This window comes from Lissotriton helveticus, chromosome 1_1, assembly GCF_964261635.1.
Source record: "Lissotriton helveticus chromosome 1_1, aLisHel1.1, whole genome shotgun sequence".
Lineage (NCBI taxonomy): Eukaryota > Metazoa > Chordata > Amphibia > Caudata > Salamandridae > Lissotriton > Lissotriton helveticus.
In genome coordinates, this window is record NC_136057.1 from 91,164,107 (window position 1) to 91,190,554 (window position 26,448).

Genomic DNA, 26,448 nt, shown 5'->3' on the forward strand with positions numbered 1-26,448 from the left:
AATCCATCTAGCGGGACCCATAACATACATCCGACTCATTGTGTTCCTTGCAGTTTCTTTCGCAACCTCATCTGCCAATGCATTCCCGCGGCCAACATCATCCTGAATCTTTTTGTGTGCACTGCATTTTATAATGGCGACTTGTAGGGGCAAGGTGAGTGACTCAAGGAGCTCATTAACTAACTGACCATGTTGTATCTTTGCACCATGGGACGTAAGGAACCCACGTTCACGCCACAATCTCCCAAAACTGTGAGCCACACCAAAGGCATATTGGCTGTCAGTGTACACATTCACTCGCTTTCCTTTCGCCAACACACATGCTCTAGTAAGCGCAATAAGCTCTGCAGCTTGCGCAGAATTGTGGGAAACGCGTGCAGTCTCTACAATGGTGTGTAATGTCGTTACGGCATATGCTGTAGTCGTATCACCATTCGGCAACTTGAAACATGAACCATCAACCCATAAAGTATTATTGCATTCGGGAAGGGGAGTGTCCTGTAAGTCTACTCTCCCTTTTGTCTCTTCTTCTGTCCTGAAACAGCAGTCATGTTTGTCAATCTTGTCTGTCTCTGTCGGGATGGGTAATAACGTAGCAGGGTTGAGTATATCACACCTCTTTATGTGGATGTGACTTGCTAGCAGGGTAAGTTCGTAACTGGATAGTCGAGCGCTAGTAGTGTTGTGTCTTTGTTCTATTTAGCAAAATGTCTACTGCATGCGGAACCATAACGATCAGAGTGTTATTCATGACTAGTCCAGCAGACTGTCGAAGGCAGACAGCTGCTGCGGCGGTTGATCTTAGACAACTTGGCAGTGCCTTAGCCACTGGATCCAGAGTTGCCGAAAAATACGCGCATGGGCGCTGTTTGTCCCCAAAGAGTTGCGTTAAGACTGATAATGTACAACCTTCTTTTTCGTGGACATACAATGTAAAAGGCTTACTGTAGTTGGGGTTTCCCAACACAGGAGCCGAACACAATGCATCACCCAACTCGTGGAAACTCGTCTGACAATCTTCAGACCAAGGCATAGGATTAGGCGTGTCTTTGCGGAGTAGTGCCAGCAAGGGCTTGGCTAGTAGTGAGAAATTCGGTATCCATTGTCTACAGTACGATGTAATGCCCAAGAAGGCTCGAATCTCTCTCTGTGTCCTTGGGGCACTTAGTTCTGTAATTGCCTGTATTCTTTCTGGTGTCAGTCTCCTTCCCTCTTTCGATAAGATGTGACCTAGGTAGGTTACTTCTTGTCGACAAAATTGCAGTTTTGAAAGGGAGACTTTGTGCTTCATGTCACATAAGTGACGCAATAGCGACAACGTAGCTTCCTTGCAAATCTCTTTAGTGTCTGCAGCGATCAGTAGATCGTCTACGTACTGGATCAAAGTTGACCCATCTGGCAGCACAATTGTGTCTAGTTGTGTTTTCAGAGCCTGACTGAATATTGATGGTGTGGAAAAGTAAATTTTGCCATGTTATATGTGCCTACGTGTTCCCCATGTTATGTCATATGTGCATGATCGATATGCATGTATTCCTATGATCGATTAAAGACGCAATTACAGTTGTGTCCATCTCTAGTATGCCAGTTTCCAGTCTTCGTGAATACAACGAATATCAGGCCTATGTAAAGCTACGTTGCCACGTTTTACAGTGTGCACGTTAATTCATCGAAAAGTCCCCGTTTCTAGGCCTCAAAGGGGCCCGGACTCAGATTCAGCTCCTGTTTCCTGAACCCTCTCCAAGGAGCGATACAGCCCCCACCTGTATCCCTGACCCTTCACTTACTTTCATGCCTCACAGTGCCCGGCTCGGCCTGGCTCTGCCTCCTAGTCTGCCAAGAGTATGTTATGTTTCTAGTTATCAGTCCAGCCCTCCTTCTCTGCATTCCTAAGCTACTGAATCGCATCAATAGTTTCCGTCATGGTCTAGCCTTTATGTCTCCATGTAAGAGAAATACTGTATTAATATTCATAGAATATTCCTCACACACGCATTACATGTAGAATAATGCATGCCCCAGTCTTAGTGTCTGTTAGCCTTTGCCCTGATAACTTTTGGATTCTATCAACATGTTCTCTAAACACTAGATACTAGATAGGCTTTAGGTACATGTCGCTCTGACACTCCAGACTTTAGTCTCCTCTTCTAGCGCAGAAGTCATAGCCCCCAGTTCCTCCTGGTAACACGTCATTGTCAGTTTGCGCGCACCACTAGGTTAGAGGTCCCAGCTGCTCAGGTAGCCCCCTCCATGTTTCCGCCCCGTTTATGACATATTCTGTTACGTTTACATCACATGTCTATGTATACGCCCTGTACACACCTCTTGTTACACCCACTTTATGCCTTATCTTTCACGACTGCTACAAACTCCGCCTACTGCTACGCCTACTGTATTGAATGCAATGTATTTTGTTTAACTATATATACTGATGTTCTGTTATTAAAAGGTGTGCGCACCATTCCCAGATCCTGCCCCCGGCAGCTGCCGGGCCCTGCCATCCTATTCCCGTACAGGCTGTCCTGTTCCTGTCCTTTTATGCTTAATTAAAGCCTGTCAAACTCTAGCTACCTCGTATCTTGACTCTTATTTATTGAGCTAACCGTTTATGGATTATAGTCAAAAATAGATCAGGTAATAATTTATTTATTTACCACAATGGGCTTTCGCAGTAGCCTTGAGGAGCACATTTGAAGCGGAAGCTTCGTCCTCCTAAATTGAAGCCGAAAAGGTCTCTACTCTCTTCGGCGATCGGGATGCTGAAGAAAGCGTTCTTCAGGTCAATCACCGAGAACCAGTCTGCTGAAGCTGGAACCATTGTCAATAAAGCGGTAATGTCGGGGACGACTGGAAACTGCGGGATTGTTAAACCTGATCGGGTCGGGGACAATCGATATTTGCCCGGCGGTATTGCCTCTGTGACCCACGAATTATTAATCAATGAAGAGGGAGGCGCTGGAGACTGGAAAGCAGGAAACAAGGTTTTATTCTCTCCGGAGGAGAACACAGCAAAACAGACAGCAGGTATCGTTCTGAGGTGCTCTAACTTATTTCTGAGGCCTGGCCCCTTATATACAGGGTTTTGCGATTTTATTACAGTTTACATACTCATGGCAAAGCTTTTGATGTACGGAAAGACATTCCCGGAATCCCCCCCTCCGGGCCCGTTCCCACACACATTTACAGTAGAAGTCCCCACCCTGGTCACAACAGGTGATGAGTATCGCGCAGCTGGATATTCCGCCAATTCATGGAATGCGGGGTTTGATCGGATCTCATGGGGTGGGGGCTTTGATCAACTCGGGGGTCCTTTGATGAGGGAAGCTTTCTATTGTACGGGGAGGGGCAAGGAATAGTATCGGCAGAGCTGGGTGTCGGCCTGGGAACGAGGAAGACAAACGGGCACACGGGGAAAAAGGGGTTTGCATCAAAGGGCCGGGGACCATGAAAGGGAAGAAGGGAGGTGTCGCGCTGGGAACAGGATGAGGGTCTGAGGCAGAGCAGCGCTGAAGAGGGGTTTATGATTCAAGGCAGGTGCAAGCAGGGGGTTGGTCAGCGTGCAGGCTTGGTGAGGGCGAAGGGCTATGTCGGGGGCCAGTGGCATGCAAAAGGGCTTGTTCTGATCAGGGCATCTTAAAATGGCGGGTGCGCACGACAAAAGTGTGGCATCAGGGGAAAAGGCAAGATGGCGCAGATAATGTTCACCAAACCGTACTAATTTTCCACAGTCCTCCCTTTAACATATTCAAGACATCTTGCTGGTTCATTTTCTACTCAGTTCTATTATGGTGGGCATAAGAAAAAAGCAGTAGGAACCCTAGGTGGAGGAGTCGTAAATGTTACATTTAAGATCTCTAGGTTTAGGAGGCGGACCTGTTGATAAACTTTGATAAACTTATTTAGCAGGAAAGTCATAGTAATGCAATACAAAAGTGATTCGAGGTGAGAGCAGTGAGTACATGTCATAATGTGAACTGATGGATTGTTACATAATTAATACAATGTTGGCTGGGAGAGAAACGAGACGTGGCAGAAATGATAGTGAAGGAATGTTCGAAGTTTAGTAAGTTTTCAGCAATTTTTCGTCTTCTGTTGGCACTGTGGAGCACCGGCGGTGGAGCTATGAGTCCAGCTCTATTCTTAAGTTCCGTGTTGCAGGGCACGACCTTTTCCTCGCGTTTCTGGTCAAAAAGGTCTTTTTCGCCCTGTGTCCTTTGGGATCAATAGTCAAAAGTTCAGGTGGAAGAAGAGTGTACAAAATAGTCCATAGGGTAGGTCGGAGAAAAAGGGGGATGGAGCAAGGCCAGATCGGGGACAAACTAGGGGAACGAGAGATTTCAGGTAGGCGGGCTCATGACCGAGTCTAGAGAGCGGGGACCTTTCGGCACACATTCGAACATTGAGCAGGGGCATCAGGTTGGCCCTTTCCTCTCATTTTGTTGGAGATAGTGCCTCGTCCTGCAGCTCCGTTCTGTCGCGGTCTCGCCTTGGCCCATATCGCAGACGTTCCATAGTCCGTAGTCAGGCCACGTGCTCCCACATCCGGTCCTTCTTTCCTCCGACAGCCGTACCCTTGAAGGAGTTTGGAAAAGACAGTTTTTAGAGAATTTGCAGATGAAAGTAATCACATAAGTCTATTTCTCTCCCAGCTCCAGGTAAATGAAATTAGAAACGTCCGTTATATTAGGGTTCACAACGAACATATTAATGATCGATGGTGCGCCTGCTGGGTTTACTATGACTTTCCTTCACAACTGTTTACGATAGTCACGACAGTTCATCTGACGGGGACCCACCTTTTTAATACCAGCCTGACAATGCTTATACCGTTCTCTAGGGGTTTATATTTACAAAAAGGGTGTTGTGAGCTATCAACATGGTACTAATAGGCCTCTCGCTGAGGGACGAACATAGGCTAAACAGTTTTTATATTATCAATGCATCCTGCCCTTTAACTAAACATTTTCACTTTCGACAAGGTCCATTGTAGTCGTTTTCTTCGCTTCGGTCTAAACTTTAACTTTGTAACGCATCATTCTGGTTCCTATGCAGCCTCTCATGGCCTGATTACTCAATTAGAAAAGACAGGGGTCTCATCGGGAGACAACTAGGGACATAGAAAACTGTGATGGGGGGGGGCATCATCTTATTTTGGGTTATAAGGGTACTGTCGGCAGAAGGCCACAGTTCAGTTGGTGAGCATTCAGTGGCATTTCTCGAATTCCAAACTCTGAAATTTGCCTATAAAAAAATCATTTCTAGGAGCCACAGCTGGCCTGTGTTAGTCGCGAGTCGACCCACCTTTTGCAATCGGGGGATGAAGGATAGTTAAAAACTCTTATCGGGGGGGGGGGGGGGGGCAAATGAACGCAATATTGGGTGCGTCCTGAGAAGATGGGGAGGTTTTGGTTACTTTTATGGTTTTGGGTATCGCGACAATTCGGGACGGGGAAGGTCGCGTCATCTGAGGTGTTTTATCTCATAATAGGAGCCGCTGACATGTAGTTCCCTCATTTCGGGTCAGATTAGGGAACCTCAGTCGTCTTACCTGTCCTTTCCCTTATGGCCAATTCTTGGTTTTATCAAAATATTTTTCGGAAAGGAGAGGTGGTGACACAGCATTAGGGTGATTTTATTAAAGACAAGTTTTGAGCAAATACTGGCGGTATTTGAAGCCAATTGGGTGGTGTGCTAGGGGTGGCAGTCTGCCAATTTCGGGGCTAATCGTTCGGAAGAGTGGGAGTGTGAAGGAGAGAGAGAGAGAGAGAGAGAGAGAGAGAGAGAGAGAGAGAGAGAGAGAGAGAGAGAGAGAGTGCAACGGCAGGCTAAATAGTACACGTGCGACAGGGAGAGTGGCAGTGTATTTAAGAAAGGCTATTTAGTGCATTACACAGCAAAGGACATTCACGGGTCCGCGTTAGAATCTTGAAATCATGCAGTTGGAGGCGGATGAGCATTAGACAGGGTAGAGGGGACATGTTTTGATAAAAAAGGGAAAAAAAGAGGTACCATTTTGTCGCACTTTCTTGCATTCTTGGTCCTTCGACCAGTTGGGTCAACACTTCAGTCACGCACACACATTCTCTCATAGTTTCGCATCATACGTGACATGGGTTCATTCGTGCGGTCTGGTTTAAGGGTGATCACTTTTTATCAGATCATACTAATTTTACAGGCTTGTTTGCTACGTGAGTAGTTTGTAGGCGTGCTTAGGCGCCACCTTGCAGTGCTAGTCTGCTTCGTGTATTAGACATGGCAAGGCTTCAGATCTTCGCCACACCTCGGCTGTAATCTCTGAGGTAACCTGCAGAGGGAGGAAAAAGGAGGGAAGGGAGGGGAACACCATTCGCGCATATCAAATACGTGGATTCGAGAGTCCTTTACTTACCTCTTACTCGTCTTTCCTCCTCGGGGTAGAGTCCCCGGGGATATGGTTTCTGGAGTCGGGGGGGTCAGTGTGTCCATATAGGTCGTGTGCGGGGAAACGTAAAAAGGAAACCAGAGGTGCCTAGTGCGAGGTGTCTAGTCAGAAGATGTATCTCACTATCGGGATCCTTAAATCTCCTTCAACGCTGTGACGTTCTAAGGTTCTTCGGTTCTTGGGTCAGCTCTGTTCCCTAATACCTTTGAACGTCGTACTTTACAACACTTACATCGTTTTATTTTACCCTTCTTTTACATTCCCTCATTTATACCGTTCGTTTTACCCATCCTTGGAAGTCGAGGTCTTCCTCCATGCGAGAGTTCATGAGTCAGCCGCGTACCTTGAAGGCAGAGCGTCGTGTCGTAGATCCGACCCGTCCTCCAGGGCTGGGCAGCCATCTTCTTAATAACCTTAAAGAGAGAGCATAGTAGGGTGCACAGAAAAGAACTCTCCCGCCCATCCCATATTTTAAATAAAGCATGCAAAACCCGCTCATAGTTTCGAAAACCTTTATTTTTGCAAAGTCATTTCAGTACGTAGATTATGAGGGTGCAGTCGTATTTGGCTGCACACGGCAATGGCTAAAGTGCGCACAGTGGGGGCGTTATTTCGCAGCAATAAAAACGTTAGAAAGGTTTATTCATTCATCCGTAGGGAACTAAAACGTCTATCAATTGGTTGGGGGATCGGGGGCATTTATTTCATAATTTAGAAGCATGGTCAGAATAGTTGCAATCAGATTTCCTATAGGCATACCGTGTGCGTGCGTCATAAATGAGGTTATACATTAGCTATAAAAATATAATACATCGTACATTTGTAATCAACATTTTTAACGGGATCCTTTTACAATGTTCGTCGAGTGAGCTCTCCTTGTCTTTTCTGGTCAAGTGTACAAAAGATCATATATGTCTCAGAACATCAGGTTTTGTATTAGTAGAAAGGAACACCACGAGGTGTTCGTAAGTTCCTATTGATACCGGCGCCATTTTGGGCGGGGCCGGGTTAGTCCGGAAGTAGCATCAGAAAAAATGTTTCCTTCAACCGGCAGTTGGACCAGAGTCCTTTTCGGCAGTTCTAGAATTCATGCTAACAGAAGGAGTGGCAATGTCATGCTTGTTTCGTTAGTGGTCAAGGCAGCCGTCCCTTACCGGAAGCCTGCGGGGGCCGAGGGTTCCTCCGGGGACCTTTGTAGAATCTTCAAGGCTGTGGAGATGTTGTCGGAGGTGGGGGCTCGTGCTCCGGTGGGCAAGCGACCGAGTTACATTGCTGTTCAAAGTTACTCTAGCGGCCGAGACCCGCCTTCCAGCAGGCCCAGAAGCCATTTTGAGGCCCTGCAGCAGTCCCCTCTCGTCGAGTCTGCAAGAGTGGAAGAGATCTATTCTGAGGACAAATAGGGGATGGAACTCTGTGTTGTGGAAGCGGGACGCTCAGCTGGGGTGCGGCTGTGATGCCCCCACCTGGGGGGTGAGGGAGACTCGTTCGCGCCGTCTCCTTCTCCCGGTGCACTCCATGCTGCTCTTTTTCATCGGCCCGCACGAAGGTCTCTCCACATCCGGTGCTCCATAAGGCCCATGCCCAGTGCTACGGAGGTATGGCCACCTGCGGCGCACATTCAGTGCTGCGCAAGTATCGGTGCAGTCATTGCATATTCGGTGCTCCGAAAATATGGGCACCATTGCACGTTCGGTGCTGCGCAAGTATTGGGGCGCCATCGCCTGACTGGGGGTGTTCGGCGTTGGGCCGGGGCTGGGAGACCTCCTATCCATGGAGGTGGGAGAGGCTCGTCCGCGTCGCCTCTCCCTCCCAGCCCGACCTGGACGCATTCCTGCAGAGGAATGGACAGGACGTCCCGCCGCCCAGAGTTGCTGCGGCTGTCACGGAAGGGAAAAGAAAGAGGTGTCTCGTCCTTCTCTGGGCCGGCTTCCTTAGGTTATCGGCTGCAGCCGGACTCAGTTGGCCCTGGTCCCTGGCCATTGGTGGCCGGACCGGGTGGACATGTGGCGGGACTACCTGAAACTATCCAGGCCCGTTGCGGCTGGGCCGAGGAGGCATGTGGCGGGACTACCGGCCACTACCCAGGGCCGCTGCGGCCGGACTCCGCTGGCCCCTGCCTCTCCTCCGGCTTCCCCATATGTTAAGATTTCCTGACCGAGAGTTGGCAGCGGGGCCCGACTTATATGGGTTGCCGCTGGTTGGGCGTAGCCGTAACCCTGCCCTACTTTGGAAGGTTCCAGAATGGGGGGGGGCGAATGTTCTGTTGACTTTCATTTTTCTACAGTTTTACCGTTCTTGTTCTTAGCGTTATTGTTTCTTGTTTGTCATGTTAAAATAAAAGTTCAAGTTCATCAATGGCCTACGGATTTTGTTTTACCATTTCTTTCTTTCCAGGTTGTTTTTATGCTAAAGTTTCTGCTAACAGAGGTTAAGTAACACGGAAACACGTGTAGAGGGATGACGCAGATTCGTACATTACATACACACAAACTCAGACGGGGGACAGTACAAGTACGACATACAGAGACCCAAGACAAATATAAAACAGTTATTGGCCATAATTTTTCTCTTTCTGTCTGTTAATTTAGAACTAGGCTGGGTTCCCGTCTTTACATTGTCCGACCTAGGAAAATTCGAACATGTCGCTGAAATCGTTCTGGCGAAATCTGTGCCATCGGGCATAATCGAACGTGGTGGTTCTATCTGGTTTGTCTATGTGAGTCGGATTCTTCTTTGTCTCGCACCTTTTCCCTTTCTGTCGGCCTACTATTCCTGTCGGCCCTCTGCCCCTACTCACGCTCAGTAGAGTCGGGCATTGGGCTTTCCAGTGTCCGACATATCTACAAAAAGCGCATTGGTCTTGCCCTAAGTCTGGCCGTCGTTTGCGTAGTGTCGGGGGATCATTTTTGGGTCGTGGTGCCCCGGGGTTGTCCTGTCGATATGTTTCTCTACCTGATTTGTCCTCATCTTTTCTCTGTCGTCGCATAGCCTCTCTGCGCCACATACCGAGACTGTCGAGCATAATAGGCGTTGTCTTATTATTGCGAAGGGCTATTTCCAACGTTTCCATTTTATCAAGGTCAAAGGACCCTACCAGTGGCCACTGTTTGTCTTGACTTTCTTTGGTATACCTGTGCCACAATTTATTATAGGCTATGGTGGCTAATCCATAGTTTATGAACATGTCCTTATTAGGGGTGCCTTCCAGTGGAGCTATATGATCCACCTCTAATACACGGTCCGGGCTGAACCAATTATCAATCAGTGGGGAGAAGACAGACATGACGGCTCGTAACGAGGGACAAAAAGTCAGCACTGCCTATCTTATCACTGTGCGCAAAGACTAGACAGAATATTTCTATTCTACGTTGTTTGCAGGCAGTGAATACCTCATGAACAAAAATAAAAAAGGAGTAACCAATAACGAGGAAAAATCGATAATAAATAAGATAGAGTAGAATCAATGGGGAGAGTAAGTAGGGCGCAAAAGTCTGCGTCCTCTACCCTTTCACTATCCGCAAAGAGGAATCTGTTACTTCCGGTTTGCAGACAGAGAATCTCCAGAAGACAATCTGCGAACAGTAGTTCGGGGTCAAAGAACCCAGTTAATCAGTGAGGGAGAGGGAATCTCCCAAAAACCGTTAATAAATAATAGTCAGTGGGGGAGAAAAATAGGCACGACGGCTGCGTTACCTACCCTTCACTGTTTGCAAAAGGGAAAGAGCCTACTGTTTCTCCGCGTGCAGACAGTGAATCTCCAAATAAGTTAACAAAGAGTAATACTAGTATTTTTTAAACAATCAAGCAATTATTTCGCGATTCGTCGTGTTTACACGACCTTACCCGGACCGTATGGACAGTTTCTTGTCTTCCGAATCCAGCGCCCGTTCGTCCTCTTTTTCTCGTATTTCTCACGGCACTCCTAATGGTTCCCAGTCAGGACCGTAGATCACTCGAGAGAGGTCTGTTCGGAACTAGTGAAGTTCGGATGATCGGCTGCCAGACGAGGGTCTCTATTGGGCAAGAGCTCTCCCGATCGTTGCAGTCGTTCACTCTGTCGTCGGGACCTCTCCCACTGGATCCACGAGTCGCTGATGGGCCCCACGCTTGGGACGCCAATTGTTAAACCTGATCGGGTCGGGGACAATCGATATTTGCCCGGCGGTATTGCCTCTGTGACCCACGAATTATTAATCAATGAAGAGGGAGGCGCTGGAGACTGGAAAGCAGGAAACAAGGTTTTATTCTCTCCGGAGGAGAACACAGCAAAACAGACAGCAGGTATCGTTCTGAGGTGCTCTAACTTATTTCTGAGGCCTGGCCCCTTATATACATGGTTTTGCGATTTTATTACAGTTTACATACTCATGGCAAAGCTTTTGATGTACGGAAAGACATTCCCGGAATCCCCCCCTCCGGGCCCGTTCCCACACACATTTACAGTAGAAGTCCCCACCCTGGTCACAACAGGTGATGAGTATCGCGCAGCTGGATATTCCGCCAATTCATGGAATGCGGGGTTTGATCGGATCTCATGGGGTGGGGGCTTTGATCAACTCGGGGGTCCTTTGATGAGGGAAGCTTTCTATTGTACGGGGAGGGGCAAGGAATAGTATCGGCAGAGCTGGGTGTCGGCCTGGGAACGAGGAAGACAAACGGGCACACGGGGAAAAAGGGGTTTGCATCAAAGGGCCGGGGACCATGAAAGGGAAGAAGGGAGGTGTCGCGCTGGGAACAGGATGAGGGTCTGAGGCAGAGCAGCGCTGAAGAGGGGTTTATGATTCAAGGCAGGTGCAAGCAGGGGGTTGGTCAGCGTGCAGGCTTGGTGAGGGCGAAGGGCTATGTCGGGGGCCAGTGGCATGCAAAAGGGCTTGTTCTGATCAGGGCATCTTAAAATGGCGGGTGCGCACGACAAAAGTGTGGCATCAGGGGAAAAGGCAAGATGGCGCAGATAATGTTCACCAAACCGTACTAATTTTCCACAGGATAACTACCTTATTTACTTCTCGGAGGTCAATAACAAACCTATACACAGGGGGCTGTGAAGGATCAGTACGTTTTAAGACCGGTAAAACTGGACTGTTACAAACGTTCCCTGTTGTTTCTTCGATAACATCTTTATCGATCAAATCATAAATGATCGTTAACAATGCCTTCTCGCATTCGTTAGATATTTTGTATTGGGGAATACGTGGCAATCCGACGTTGGCTTTCAAAGTTATGACATACGGTGCTATCTCCAAACGACCTACATCATTGGAACCATTAGCCCACAGTATATCAGGAAGTGATGACAATTCGGTTGGAATACCTTCTTTTGACAAGTACATTGGAGAAATGACTTTTTTCCCTAAGGTAAGTTGTACTCCCGAGGGAGAACAGTACAAAGTCGCATACAACCTCTTTAGCAAATCCAAACCTAACAAATTTTCACCGCAACCTGTTGTAAGAATGAGGGGTGTTTCTAATTCACAGGGGCCAACAGAAAGGGATATAGGACTAGAGATCGGGTTTCTAACAGGGGCGCCAGAGAAGCCTACTGAGACATTCATTTCGCCAGACAAAGGTGCGCCAGGAAGTTTTGAGTGCATAATAGAACTTTTTGTAGCACCAGTATCCAGCAGAAATGGCTCTGACACTCCTGAGGTAATTACCTCGACATAAGGTCCATCCTGATCTACTGGAACTGAAACAACTCCCTCTCTTTGTCCATGGCTGTCCTAGCGATCGTTACCCTCATTGTCGTGTTCGGTGTAATAGTCGTCAGCATAGTACTGAGCTGACCTAGACGATGCGTTATTCTGTTGGTCAAAGCTATTCATGGAATTCTGAGGCGGAAAAGATACTGTGTTCTGGGAGAAATTTCCACGGCCCCTACCTCTGGGGGCATGTTGAACACCTCTCCCTCTTACACCTGAAACACCGTTTAAGCGTCGCGCAAGAGCCGGGCAATTACTTTTAAAATGACCCTCTTCCTTGCAATACGCACATTGATTCGGGCCATATGGAACACGCTGATGGGAAGACTCGTTTCCTTGCGCGTCTCTAGAATACTGCTTATTCTGTTGATAATTGGGCTGGCTAGCCATACGGGGCGGATAGGCCTGTTGGAGAAGAACTTTAGTTTTTAAATCTTTCGTCTTTTTGTCTGCCTTGTCTAGCTCGTCTTTGCGCCTGTTTTCGTAGTACTGAGCTGTTGCTAAAATCTGCGCTGACGTAGAGACAGCCCAAGCACTCTCTGAATCTTATAGTTTAGCACACAGTTCGGAAAGCAGATTGTGTACCAACTTGTCTACAAACAATCTTTGGCCACCCTCGGTAGCCATATCCTGACCACTATGGTCAGTGAAAGTTTCCTCAAATCTTGTGAAAAAGTCAGACACATTCTCGTCTTTCTTTTGCTTGCACGCCGATAGCTTGTCCCAGTTCACGCGTACTTCAGGCATAATGGTCTTCATGTACGCAATAATTCTACCAGGAAGTTCAGCTATTAACGGCTCAGGCTTGAAACCACCGACTTGTCTAGCATCTGTAGTCGCAATGTTCGCCCACGAGTCACCTAATTCTTGGTCATGATCTGTATGACGTATCTTACTCCATAAAGGATGTGGAACAACGTTCCCAAACAACATGTCTATATCCGCTAAATTCATTATACATGAGCTTGCAGTTTGGGACAACTCCTTATAATACCCAGTCGGGTTTTTACGGGGATCGGGTAGTGTCTGTTTGAGTGCTAAAACTTCGGATCTTTTCCAGGGGACATGTACCCATACACGCTGGAAATGAGGCAGAACCGGTGGAACTGCAGTTGTGTCTCCTTCCCTCCAGACCGGAGGAACCTCTCTCATGGGGTACTGTCTCGCTCTTTTCCTGCTAGATGTACCATTGTCAGAGGATGACCCAGAATTACCACCCGTACTTCGATGTGATAATAATATCTCAACTGCTTTTTCAACGTCGGGACCAACTATCATACCCTCCCCAAATTTAAATCGTACACTACACAACTCTTGCTGGTTGCGCTTCTGACCATTATCTTCCAAATCCTCACACAGAAAAACACACATCTGCTCAAAGACGTATCTTTGCGTTGGTTCATCCCATTGACGGAAAACGTTCAAGACAGACTCTACATCATATCTTGCTGTGTCCATAGCCCAATTTCGTGCTAACTTATTCAATGATTCTCTTTCCTGATAATCGGGCATTTGGCTTCGTAATTGTCTTCGTTCCGTGTTAGGGGTCGTTTTAAGCGACCGAAAAAGTGGTGAAGGAAAGTTAGTAACAATGCTGGCCATTTTATGCCAGACGGAAGGTGAAAGTGGGGGAATAACTGGTGGTAGAACAGAGTCACGCAAAGTAGAAACAGAAATGTTCGTAGAACGAGTATCAGAGAGACTAGAAGGTGTGCTAGGCGAAATTTTAGAAGGAACAGTAGGAGAAGTAGATGTGATTGGTGAGCCTTGAGGAGGCTGCACCAGAGAAACAGGAGCCAGCTGAAGAGTAGCCGGTGAGTGCGGTAAAGGAGCCTGTATAACAGCTACCAGAGGTGCAACTAAAGGTTGCGGAGGTGCTGTGGCACTTTGTGCATAGGGTGGTGGCGAATTCAATAAATGAGACATTAATGGATCTTTATCGGATCCTTTCTCTTGACCCTGTCCCTTATTTGGTAACATCGGGTAACATTTATCTACTGCTAGTTTCTTGCTTCTAAGCATTTGTTCGCTTTCCTGCTCTTCCTCGTTATCTCTGTATGCAACGGCAGCTTGCACCATCGACATACCTCTTTTATTTCTTTTTGCTAATTTTATTTCTTTCTGTTTGGCTTCTTTGCGCCATAGGCGGAAAGAGTCAAACATCGCCGGTCGGGCTTTCTTCTTGAACAGTTTGACCTCTAGGTTATCTAAAACTTCTGAGTCGAAAACTACCATATTGGGGCCATTTTAAAACACCATCCTTGCGGGTGTATTTTATCCATACTTCGTTATATGTTATAGGACCTACGCCGTGCTTTACATAGAGCTCATACGTTGGAGTTCCAATTGGAGGAACCGGACAAGAATCCTCTAATCGGGAGTCCTTACTACAACCAAGACAAAACAAGTTTCCAAGTCTGCTAAAACCAGGCATCTTCGCTCACTAGTCTAGCTTCAAACTTCAAAGGATTATCTGTTACAATATTTCTCGTGAATACACGAGTCCTTCGGCTTTGGGGCTTGCAAGTACCAAATCAAGTCGTATCTCAAGGATACCAAAAACTAAGGACAAACTAAGGACTGGGAGACGCTCCACTTATACTTAACTGAAGTATTTGAAGATCTGTGACGTCGCTAGAAGACTCGTCTATCGTTTCGCTCTACCAAGGATCACTGGGTCCAAAACAAGGCGATAGTCAGGGCAGCAGTCCTTCGTAGCCGTCGGGACGCGGGGAACCTCGCAGCAAAGACCTTCGGAACCACGTCGACATACAGGGGTCGCTGAAGTGGCTGGCCGTCCTCCGGAATTTTCACACAAAGCTCCTCACGAACATCTGGCTTGGACCGTCACCGCTTGATATCGCCCCGAGTTGGGCGCCAACTGAGGTGCCGGGTTTTTAGGAACCCGGTGATGCCAGGGGGTAGCACCCGAAGACCTCTGAGTTCTCCCTTGTTCCGGACCAAAGAAACACTGAGTCTTCTAGTTACCGTCAAAGATCAAGTTTTATTGGTAGCTACCAAGTAACACGTGTCCCAGAAGTACACCACACGGAGAGTAGGTTCTCGGGAGACTGTTCGTTTTTACAGAACCAGCCGTCTCCTTATATACAAAAATAATAGCTGCAAGCAAGAATTCCTGAGTTTATGATATGGCTATACACATATTTCTACAATAATACAAAGAGCGAAGTCATGTAAGCAAGCCCATACTTTAGATGTCCAGTTCGTTGATAGATTACCCAGTTAGGCCTGGAACTCCCATCAGATATCGATGAAACCTCAATAAAGAAAGGTACAACCCAGTCATAAAACTGGCCATAAACAAGGAAAGTGGACAGGTGCATGTTTGCAGAAAGCATGGTCTGTATGTAGTTAATGGTTTGTGGAATGTTATGTATTGATGCTATCGTATTCGGCCACTGGGCGGGGAGCTGCTAAAACAGGTTTGGCTTAAGGCAATGGAGTCAGTTGGGACAGGTCAGGGGGAAGTCGCGAAAGGTGGACGTGTCCTTTTTGATCAAGCTCGACCTTTAATTGACTTAACATGAGGGCAAGATGCAAGATGGATGCCGTTCACAAAATGGAGTTTAAGGGATGGGGACGGAAACTACGATTTTGGGGAGTTGGCAACCCTCGATTGTGACGCAAATACATAGGAATGATGTCCTAATTATTATCGGTTCATAGACGCCAAAATCGTCTTGGTACGTTGAGGTTTTGTGACACGGGTATTGGACCTCGATATCGGGAGAACAACAGGGTCCGGATTTTTAAGAACCACACGTTCCATCGAGTAGCTCCCCCCCCCCAACCCCCAACAGATCTCTCATATGGAAAAAGAAACAATGAAGGCCCTCCAAGGCAGATAGTCACCAAATGTCAAATGCTGCCGACAGCAATTCTCAATCAGGAACGCGACCCAGGCACAGGCCAGTAGGTCAAACACATAGAACAGCCAGGAGCCACATCACCTCAGGATGAAACCGGTACCTGCAACAACTCAGTCCCTCCTGTTTCCGGGATCACAGGAGCAGTGAGGAGCGTGTTCTGTATCATGTCTTGCAAGGTGTCAGGGACCAGGACCTCCTCAGGGTCCACCTGACTCGGGTCTCCCAACTCAGACTCACCCGGCAAAGGCTCCAGAAGCATAGCACCGTCCTTGCCCACCGTAATCCTAGGTTCCTCCGGGTCAGCCGACCCAGATCCGCGCCTCCATCTGCTACGGCGTCTCCGTGAAGGCCGTGTTCCCCAGGTCTCTCGGGGTCCCACCCGTTCCCCGGGCAGGAGGTCGTCGCCTCGGATTTCCAGCCACTCCCAAATCTCCACCGGAGAGTCAAAAAAGTGCCCCTTCCCTTGCGAGAGTACCCTGAGCTTTGCGGGATACAATAGCATATATTGCAGCTTCAACTCGCGCAGCTTCCTTTTCACCCCAAATAGGACTTCCTCTTCACCCCAAATAGGACTTCCTCTGCTCCTGGACTTGTTGCGTGTAGTCAGGGTAGATGGACACCCGGCTGTTCTCGATGGTGAGATCCGCCATTTCCCGTGCCGCCCGCAGAATACAATCGCGATCTTTATAGTTCAGGATTTTGGCGATCAAGGCTCGCGGGGGGCGCTCCGGGGCGCGGCGGCGGGACCAGAGCACGGTGCGCTCGCTCGATGACAAAGACGTCTGAGAGGCCCACCGGGCACAGCGTTGTACGGATCCATGTTTCCAGAAAGCGTTCAGCGTTCCCCGCCTCCAGCCGTTCTGGCACCCCAAGGGCCCGTATGTTGCTTCGGCTGGCCCTTCCCTCTGCATCCTCAGCCCTTCGCTCCAGAGCCTGCGTCGCAGCTGTGAGGTGCGTGACTGTCTTTTTGAGAGTGGCCACCTCACCCTGCAGCTCCGCAATATTCCCCTCGGCATCAGTGACCTTATCAGCAACCTTACGAAGGTCAGTGCGCAGCAGGTTGATGTCTATGGAGACCGTCTCGATCTGCCTCTCTAGTGCAGTATGTGAGCCCTGTATGGCTTTCAACAACTCCGCCCGTGTTGGCTCCCCAGGATCTCCCGCTCCCTCATCCTGGCCCGATTGGCGCGTAATCCGTTGGGAGGGCAGCCGCTGCGTAGTGTATTGGGTGATGGTGTTGGGCTGCGTGGCACGCGACATTCTGTCTTTACGCACGGCCAGTGCCCAGAGCGCTCACCAGCCACTCGGGGTGCCCCCTCAGGTAGTAACAGCACTGGGCACCCTCAGATCTGAAGTCCCAGGCGACACCCAGTCAATGGGTACAGGGATGTAGTGACGTAGGGCGACCCCCCAAGGCACAAAGCATCGACACCGCGTGTAATGGGTCAAGATCCAGGCCCCATCAGCCTCAGTCCAGTGAAGTGGACCCACACCACACACCAGTCCCCTTCGGTGCGCCGCCCCCCGGAACAGGCAAGTCAGTGTGGAGGGGGGATCAGGATATGGAACGCCACTCACCGGAGCGCCCTCCGGGCCCCCAATCCTCTCCCAGCAGGGCGTATATTGCCACGGAGCAGCTCCACTCCCAGGGGTCTCAGGCCCTCTCCAGCAGTCGGATCGGCGTGTTCGGGCCTTCCAATGGCCGCCAGCCGCCAGCAGGGGAAAGTCCCCACAACGGGGCAGGCCAGAGGACCATGAGCCAAGCCACCTCTGTCGCGCACAGCCTCCGTCCCTCCGCCGGGCACCCAAAGGACGGGGTCGCTAGGGCCGACAGGGTCTCCTCACCGTCACTGCAGGCGTCTCCCACAGCCTCCACCTACTCTGCGATGCGGCGCCGGCGGGAAAGGCCTTCCGGTGCGGCCACCTCCGCGGGCGCCGGCCGATATGGCACTCCCGTGGCAGCAACCAGCAGGCTCTAGGGTCCGCCACAGCAGCCGTAGATGGCAGCAGGCTCCGGCACGGGTATGAAGGCGCCGGGCCCTCCGGGAGCTACAGGGGATTGAGTCCGCTCCACCACCGTCACTCCCGCCTAGGCCTCAGACCCCGGCCTCTTGTAGTTAGAGGCCCGGGGCTCACCCACATCAGCTTGCGGTTCGGCTGTGCGTCGCGGCGTTCACCGCCGCCACTCACAGGGGGAGTCACCAGTGGGAGGAGATCCTCCGACCACCGCCGCAACCGGTTCCGAGCACTTACAGGATATATAAGCAGGATTTATGGGTTCTCAGGCCGGGAGCTAGCGGAGCTCACTACTGATAATCAGGTGGAATAAAATGAACACATGAAAGTACGGCTTAATTTCATCGCCCTTGATTCATACTCTGGACCATAGTTGAGGGATAGGTCTAGGCATAGTCCTCGCAGCACACAATAGATTTGCTTGAGGCAGAGGCCATAGCTCAAAAGTCAGAATACCAGATACAAGTAGGTGGTAACTCAGTGCAGGGGAAAATGCATGTTGTCCGTGGAGGGGTCATTCCCGTCCCAGAAATCTACATTACAAATTAATTATTAGTATTTTATTTTTTTATATATCTGTTTGGTGCCAGTCCATATGACTTTAATTGCTGCCTTTGAGATTCTGTGTTACAACTCCATGTATCCTTTGTGAGCTTAATAAAATGTTGAAAATTCTGCAAATCCTCACTCCTACATCCAAGTACTCTCAACAGCTCAACATTTTCAAAATTCTGCATTGATTTGGCTTGTAAAGTATATTTGTGGAAATTTACATGTATTAACTATTTCATTTTCATACTGTAGATGATTGAAATTACGGACAAAGAAAGCAAGATTTAGCACAAGGCAACTGAATGTCGGTGCCATAAGAAGGATTACTTTGAAAATCTGAAGGACATCCAGCATTCTTCCAAAAATCTAGGTGTGGAAAGTACTATACCTGTAAGTGAAGTCTCTAATTTTGCATTTCATTAACCCAGAGCAAAGCCATATCTGTGCACACAGCATCAGAAATAATGTAGAAAGACCGCTTCAACATCCTCATCTGAAATATTATCAGAAAGACAAATTGCCTCAGCATGGCAGAATAACATTCATCTAAAGCATCATGTAATTCTAGAGAGGAAGCACACACTGCATAAAAGAAAGTTACAACTAAAGGTTTCTTCTGGATACTATCAAAGAAAAGACGCTGAAAGAAGACTCCGAAGTTGACACGTTAACAACCAAAAGATTGGGAAATCACCTTTGTTCAACAACCGTTTTTAACCAGTTATGCAAGTTTGAGACTATCTGCCTCTGGATAGGACACCACGACCCACACTGCTCACTCTTGCGAAAACCTTAAAAATTCACCACTTTATTGTGTTAATGACCATCTCAGATTGTTTCCTTTTTTTGTGTACTGTTCTGTAATTATATGTAAATCGCCTCAACATTATCTGTTGTGCAGGAGTGAGATGTACAACTGTTAAGTATAAAAATGGATTAAAGGAGCACCGTTGCGCTATAGCTACTGTAAATAAATCCTCGTCTTCAGAACTATAAACCTTAACCTCACACCTAACATCGCATGGGTAAAAGGAACTGATGTTCTGCGACTAATGATCCACAATAGGACTGTGCACGTTCTAACGCCAAGTTACTGCCATTACATCAGTGCAAAAAGGTACTTATCAGTTTAATCATTAAATATCAGACTAACACCTTATTACTACATTGCTAAAAACCTATACAAATAGATTTGAGAAAAACTTCAGTCACAAAATAAGTTGCTGCTGGAGAGGCTATAACCTAAAGACTATTATCTGCTAGAAAAATTTCAACTGATGTTACAGGGCTGCTTCCAGACATATTTTTCTCAATTCAAGTGTTAAGAAGATTATACACAATTTCTTTTAGAGATAAATGCTGAACATTTTCTAAACAAGCCCAACTCTAAAATCAGGTTCACTCTTACCGTGGCATATAGGCAAGAGAAAACTAAACATAGAGATACTAACTCTAGGAATACACCTTATAAAAACACGGACTGTGAGAACAAATTCAGTGTTCAAACCCGCCTCCTTCGAGGCAAAATAACCAAAGTTGGGGAAAAAAGTTATCTGTGCCAAAAAAGATACAGCCATTAATCTTATCTCACAGAATTTGACAGAAAGCACACTGGGGAAAACCACTCTCAGTGCAAAGTATGCCAAAAAAGTTTTAGGCGTAAAACTTATCTCACTGAGCATATGAGAATCCACACTGGGGAAAACCACTCTCCGTGCAAAGTATGCCAAAAAAGTTTCAGCCGTGAATCTAAACTCACTGAACATATGAGAATCCACACTGGGGAAAAACCTTATCAGTGCTCTGAATGCCAGAAATGTTTCAATGACAAAAACAGTCTCACTCGGCATAGAAAAACCCACATTAGTGATAAACCTTATCAGTGCACTGATTGCCAAAAATGTTTCATTGACAAAAACAGTCTCACTCAGCATAGAAGAACCCACACTGGGTATAAACCTTATCAGTGCTCTGAATGCCAGAAATGTTTCAGTTACAAAAGTAGACTCACTGAACATGCAAGAATCCACTCTGGGGAAAACCCTTATCAGTGCTCTGAATGCCCAAAACATTTCCACCGTAAATCACTTCTAACTGCACATTTGAGATTCCACACTGGGGAAAAACCTTATCAGTGCTCTGAATGCCAGGAAAGGTTTTGTAGCAAACAAAGTCTTTCTCGACATGCAATAACCCATTCTGTGGAACAACCTTATCAGTGCTCTGAATGCCAGAAATGTTTCAGTATAAAAAGTAGTCTCACACAGCATACAAAGATCCACGCTTGGGGAAAACGTTATCAGTGCTCTGAATGCCAGAAATGTTTCAGTCAAAAAGGCTGTCTCACTCGGCATACAAGAACCCACACTGGGGAAAAAGCTTATCAGTGCTCTGAATGCCAGAAATGTTTCAGTCAAAAAGGCTGTCTCACTCGGCATACAAGAACCCACACTGGGGAAAAACCTTATCAGTGCTCTGAATGCCAGAAATGTTTCAGTGAAAAAGGCTGTCTCACGCTGCATATAAAAACCCACACTGGGGAAAAACCTTATCAGTGCTCTGAATGCCAGAAATATTTCCGAGACAAAAGAAGTCTTTCTCGACATACAATAACCCACTCTGGGGATAAACCTTATCAGTGCTCTGAATGCCAGAAATCTTTCAGTTACAAAAGTAGACTCACTGAACATGCAAGAATCCACTCTGGGGAAAACCCTTATCAGTGCTCTGAATGCCCAAAACATTTCCACCGTAAATCACTTCTAACTGCACATTTGAGATTCCACACTGGGGAAAAACCTTATCAGTGCTCTGAATGCCAGAAAACGTTGTGTAGCAAACAAAGTCTTTCTCGACATGCAATAACCCATTCTGTGGAACAACCTTATCAGTGCTCTGAATGCCAGAAATGTTTCAGTATAAAAAGTAGTCTCACACAGCATACAAAGATCCACGCTTGGGTAAAACGTTATCAGTGCTCTGAATGCCAGAAATGTTTCAGTCAAAAAGGCTGTCTCACTCGGCATTCAAGAACCCACACTGGGGAAAAAGCTTATCAGTGCTCTGAATGCCAGAAATGTTTCAGTCAAAAAGGCTGTCTCATGCTGCATATAAAAACCCACACTGGGGAAAAACCTTATCAGTGCTCTGAATGCCAGAAATATTTCCGAGACAAAAGAAGTCTTTCTCGACATACAATAACCCACACTGGGGATAAACCTTATCAGTGCTCTGAATGCCAGAAATGTTTCAGTTACAAAATCAGTCTCACTCAGCATATAAGAGCCCACACTGGGGATAAACCTTATCAGTGCTCTGAATGCCAGAAATGTTTCAGTTACAAAAGCAGACTCACTGAACATGCAAGAATCCACTCTGGAGAAAACCCTTATCAGTGCTCTGAATGCTCAAAAGATTTCAAACTTAAATCACTTCTAACTGCACATGTGAGATTCCACACCGGGGAACAACCTTATCAGTGCTCTGAATGCCACAAATGTTTCAGTACAAAAAACAGTCTCATTCATCATATAAGAACCCACACGGGGGAAAAACCTTATCAGTGCTCTGAATGCCAGAAATGTTTCAGTACAAAAAACAGTCTCATTCATCATATAAGAACCCACACGGGGGAAAACCCTTATCAGTGCTCTGAATGCCAGAAATGTTTCATTGAAAAAAGCCATCTCACTCATCATATAAGAACCCACACTGGGGAAAAACCTTATCAGTGCTCTGAATGTCACAAATGTTTCAGTGAAAGAAGGACTCTCGCTCAGCATGTAAGAACCCACACTGGGGAAAAACCTTATCAGTGCTCTGAATGTCACAAATGTTTCAGTGAAAGAAGGACTCTCGCTCAGCATGTAAGAATCCACACTGGGGAAAAACCTTATCAGCGCTCCAATTTATCAAAAATGTTTCATCCGTAAATCTCATCTCGCTGAACATGTGAGAATCCACACTGTATAAATAAATGATCAGTGCTCTAAAATTTCAGAAAAGATTCAGAGGTAGAGATGGTTAGAAGCGCCATTAGAAAACACACCATCAAAATAATTCAGTGCTCCGAATGCCAGAAAAGCATCAATTTTAAACTCAATCTCACTCTACATGAGCAGACGCACACTGGGAAAAAACATCACCAATGCGGTGAATGCCAGAAATTCCTATTTGATTGGCACAGCCTCACTAACCAAAATCGACTCTATACTGATGAAAAACCTTATGAGTGCTCTGAATGCCAGAAAAGCTGCAGAGAAAAACACTATCTCACCATGAGAAGCTCCACACTGGAGAAAATCCTTATGCCTTAAAAGCTTGAATCTGAAAGACAGTGTTATGCTTCAAGATAGAGCCCACTCTGGGGAAAAACCTTATGAGTGCTCGAAATGCAAGCAACGTTTTGGTTACAAATTACTTCTCACTTGACATAAGCGAACTCACACGAGGGGAAAAAGCCTTATGTGTGTTCTGAATGTCAGATAAGTTTTAGTCTTGAATACAATGTCACTTCACATGAGAGAATTCACACCGGACTAAAGCCTTATACAGGGGGGGAAAGCCAGAAATGTTTTACTCAGAAAAGATATCTCACTAAAGGAGATCTCAGGGTAGCCATGTAGTGTTTTGAGGGTAGGGTTCAGTTTGGGTGGGGGTGGCAGGATAGAGGGCAGTGTTATGGCAGAAGCAGACAGTGTAGCCATGTAGTGTTTTGAGGGTAGGTTGCAGTGTTGGGGGAGGAGTTTTAGGGCGAGCAGATAGGGTCAGTCAGGTTTCAAATGACACGTGTGCCAAGATGCCTTTTTGGTAATCGTGCGCGTGATAAAAAAAAAATAACATTTACATTATCAGACTCTGCTAGCTGCAGCCCGATGATAATAATGTAAAAGAAACACAGCCTTATTGTAACAAATAAAAGTCCTTATTCCAGTAGATGAGAACAGAAATGATTTATTGAAGATATGTTCCAGATAAAGTTGATAATACAGGAATATATAAGTCCAATTGTAAAACCCCACCAGGAGCAGATGGACTCATGCTCAGCCTAAGATGTAACTGACTCTGCCTTTCAAGCATACACCAATAGAACACTCTGTGACATCATAGATGCATGCTGAGCAAGTAATAACAAACACTAAAGAAGGACAGGGAAGATGAACAAGCAGGATGTAACACTTCCCTTAACTTTAAAAGGAAAATATGACCTTGTTCTTATTTAAAAATTAACTAAAAGCTGTGAGATAATCCAGTGGTGTCTGGGAGCTACTGGTAGCTCACGATCGACTGGTTGAAGACACCTGCTGCACATTTTATAAAATTCAGCCAAAAGTTTTTGTTGTTTTGGGGGGGAGGGGTCTGTTGTGATTTTGAGTCCATACATTCATGTGTCATCCTTTTTACATCATAAGTTCTTACGCGTCCACTGTAGTCCTGTTTACACTGTATTCCTGTTTTTGGTGTTTTTAAATACCTTTTCTAAGAATGTGAATTGACGAGGTTTCATTTTTTTTCTCTCAGTTGATATGTTTTCACCCTCCTTTGTGGATTTTTTGCAAACTGTTCAATTTTTTCCATTCTTTGGTACTACCAGTGTTGCATAGTGCATAGGTTTCAGTGTTTATTTCCCTTTTTTGCTCAGGGTGATTTTGGTATGAATTCGGACTTTCCTTACGCCCTTTTACTCTGACGTTTTCCTAATCACGTTGGGTTACCATAAGGCAGACTTTGTATTTGAAATTCATCCTCCCCTTGTCACCATTCTGTTTTTTTTCCTAACTGCAATGAACTTCGATGCACCTATATTTATACTCGGTTTGTACAAATTTGCACAGGTGCAGGTGGTTGATCTTGCCCTTTTTTCATTTCTCTGTGTTTATGCAACCTCATTTGAAAGAATGTAAAGGTTTCCATTGTGATTTCATTTCTGTTGCTTTTTTTTTAGGTGCACGTACTTTAGAGCAGACTTGGTTGCTTTTTGAAATAAGTTTTACCAGCAAACACAAGATGATGGACGGAGCGCTCAAACTTTTCAGACACTCACCCCCAGTCACAGATCTGGGTTGAGTCCGTCATCGTTCTTTAGCTCACTTCGCCACCCCAGTTCAGACCAGGCCATATGCAAATCAGTCTGCCAAGCCAGATCTTCCATTGACCGGAAACCAGCATCCTGGGACCGGTTTCGGATTAACATCCCTCCTCAGCCAGTCTAGGTTGAATCCCAGGATGCTTGTTTATGGTCCAGTTGAGACCTGACTTGGCAGTTCGGTCTGGACTGTTGCCATGAGACACAGGGTCAAGACTGATTTTTATATGGCTGGGCCGGAACTGGGCTGGAGAAGTGGGCTTAAGAACGATGATGGATTCAACCCAGATCTGTGACTGGGGGTGAGTATCTGAAAAGTTTAATCTGTTCGTCCATCATCTACTTGTGTTTGCTTTGTTTGCCCTGAGTTGGCAGGGTATGCCCAGACATGGGTCCCTTGCTTACTTTGCTACTGGATTCAAGCTAGCCTGGCCGATGAGGGGCTTTACCCCGAAACCGGTCCCAGGATGCTTGTATCTGAAAGAGAATATTAGTTATAGATTCCTGACCTTAGAATTTACCCCAGGCTTCCGACTGGATTCAGAGAAATTTTTTCTTAGCAGTACACCTGCGCTTCAGTAGGTGGGGTCGGTCGACTCCGTGTCCAGCGTCGTAGTCGCCGGGATGACATTCCGGTGTTTACTTAGACGCCACACTTGCGCGTTGACGTCCGTTATTTTCCGCGCCAGCCAACCCAGATCCGGAGAGGGCGTGCCTTTGAGTCAGTTTTGGGCGTGCCTTTGAGTCCGTTTTTTACTAAACCCTTTTTCGACTTTTGTCGACCTCTTTTTTTTTTTTTAGTCTTCGAGTTCTGGTAGCACGAGGGATGTCCCATAGCGTTGGACTGGCTTCAAGCCCTGTGACTCCTGTCACAAGTTGATGTCGGTCACCGCTCCGCATCTCGTGTGCCTTTGGTGCCTGGAGCGCGTTCACGATGCGAAGTCGTGATCCGACTGCCCAGCGATGAACCTGAAGTTTTTGCTGAAACAGTCCCGAAAGCATTTAGAGGCCCGGCAGTCCGCTCCGCGTAGCACGAAGTCCCTATCGAGAAGGTCTCAGGACCAGTCACTGAGTCATCACCATTCCTCTTCGAAGTCTTCGCACTCCTCAAGTAAGTTGATGCACAAAAAGAAGGCAAAGATGCATTGTCGCTCTTTGCCTTCTCTCTGTCTGTCGGCCAACATGACGTGGGACCCGGAACGTTGTCGCTCTCCGGGGCGGCTCCACGCTTCCCTACCTTTCTCAGAGTGGCCTCATGCCCAGGTTTGTCAATTTAACGAAGCACTGCACAGAATCTTTGGGCAGCCCGACTCCGCAGGCATGCCTTCGGCCCCACAGACTCGGCTGGGGGCTGTAGGCCTTTGATACCATTGTTTCTGGCCCTGGCACTGCAGGGTCCCGAAGGATCGAGACCTGGATCCGGATTGGTGCTGGTCGCCTCACAGTACCTTCCCCGGCGCCAATTCCAGTGGCGACGCCCCAGACGCCGGTTGTGCCCCCAACTGGCGTCAATCGCAACCCCATCCTCACCCCGACATGGACACGGTGCCGGACTTTTGTACCTCTGTTCATCCGTGGCGTTCCCTACTGCCCTGAGTGGCAGCCTGTGGAGGACTGGGAGGGGTCTATTGACCCTCTAGCAGACCAACTTGAGGAGCCGGACTGGCAAGAGGAGTTGGGTGATGCCAGTGGTCTGGATACCTCCCCAGGCCTTGGTATGCTTTCTCCCTCTACCGTGGCTATGGGGAGGAAGCCTCCTACGCTGTGGTGTTGAGTAGGGCGGCT

The 26,448-nt window shown here is 47.2% G+C and overlaps 1 protein-coding gene across 11 annotated transcripts in view; it reads left to right on the forward strand.

Moving 5' to 3' along the window:
• The window catches only part of LOC144754962 (uncharacterized), a 225,443-nt gene that overhangs the window by 32,063 nt on the left and 166,932 nt on the right, over positions 1-26,448 (forward strand). For 9 of the 11 annotated variants that reach the window (XR_013594886.1, XM_078643369.1, XM_078643541.1 and 6 more), the window contains one exon: positions 18,831-18,968. The exons of the other annotated variants lie outside the window; for them this stretch is intronic. The gene's annotated coding sequence lies outside the window, so the exon portion shown is untranslated. The remainder of the gene's footprint in view (positions 1-18,830; positions 18,969-26,448) is intronic. 11 annotated transcript variants of the gene reach the window in all.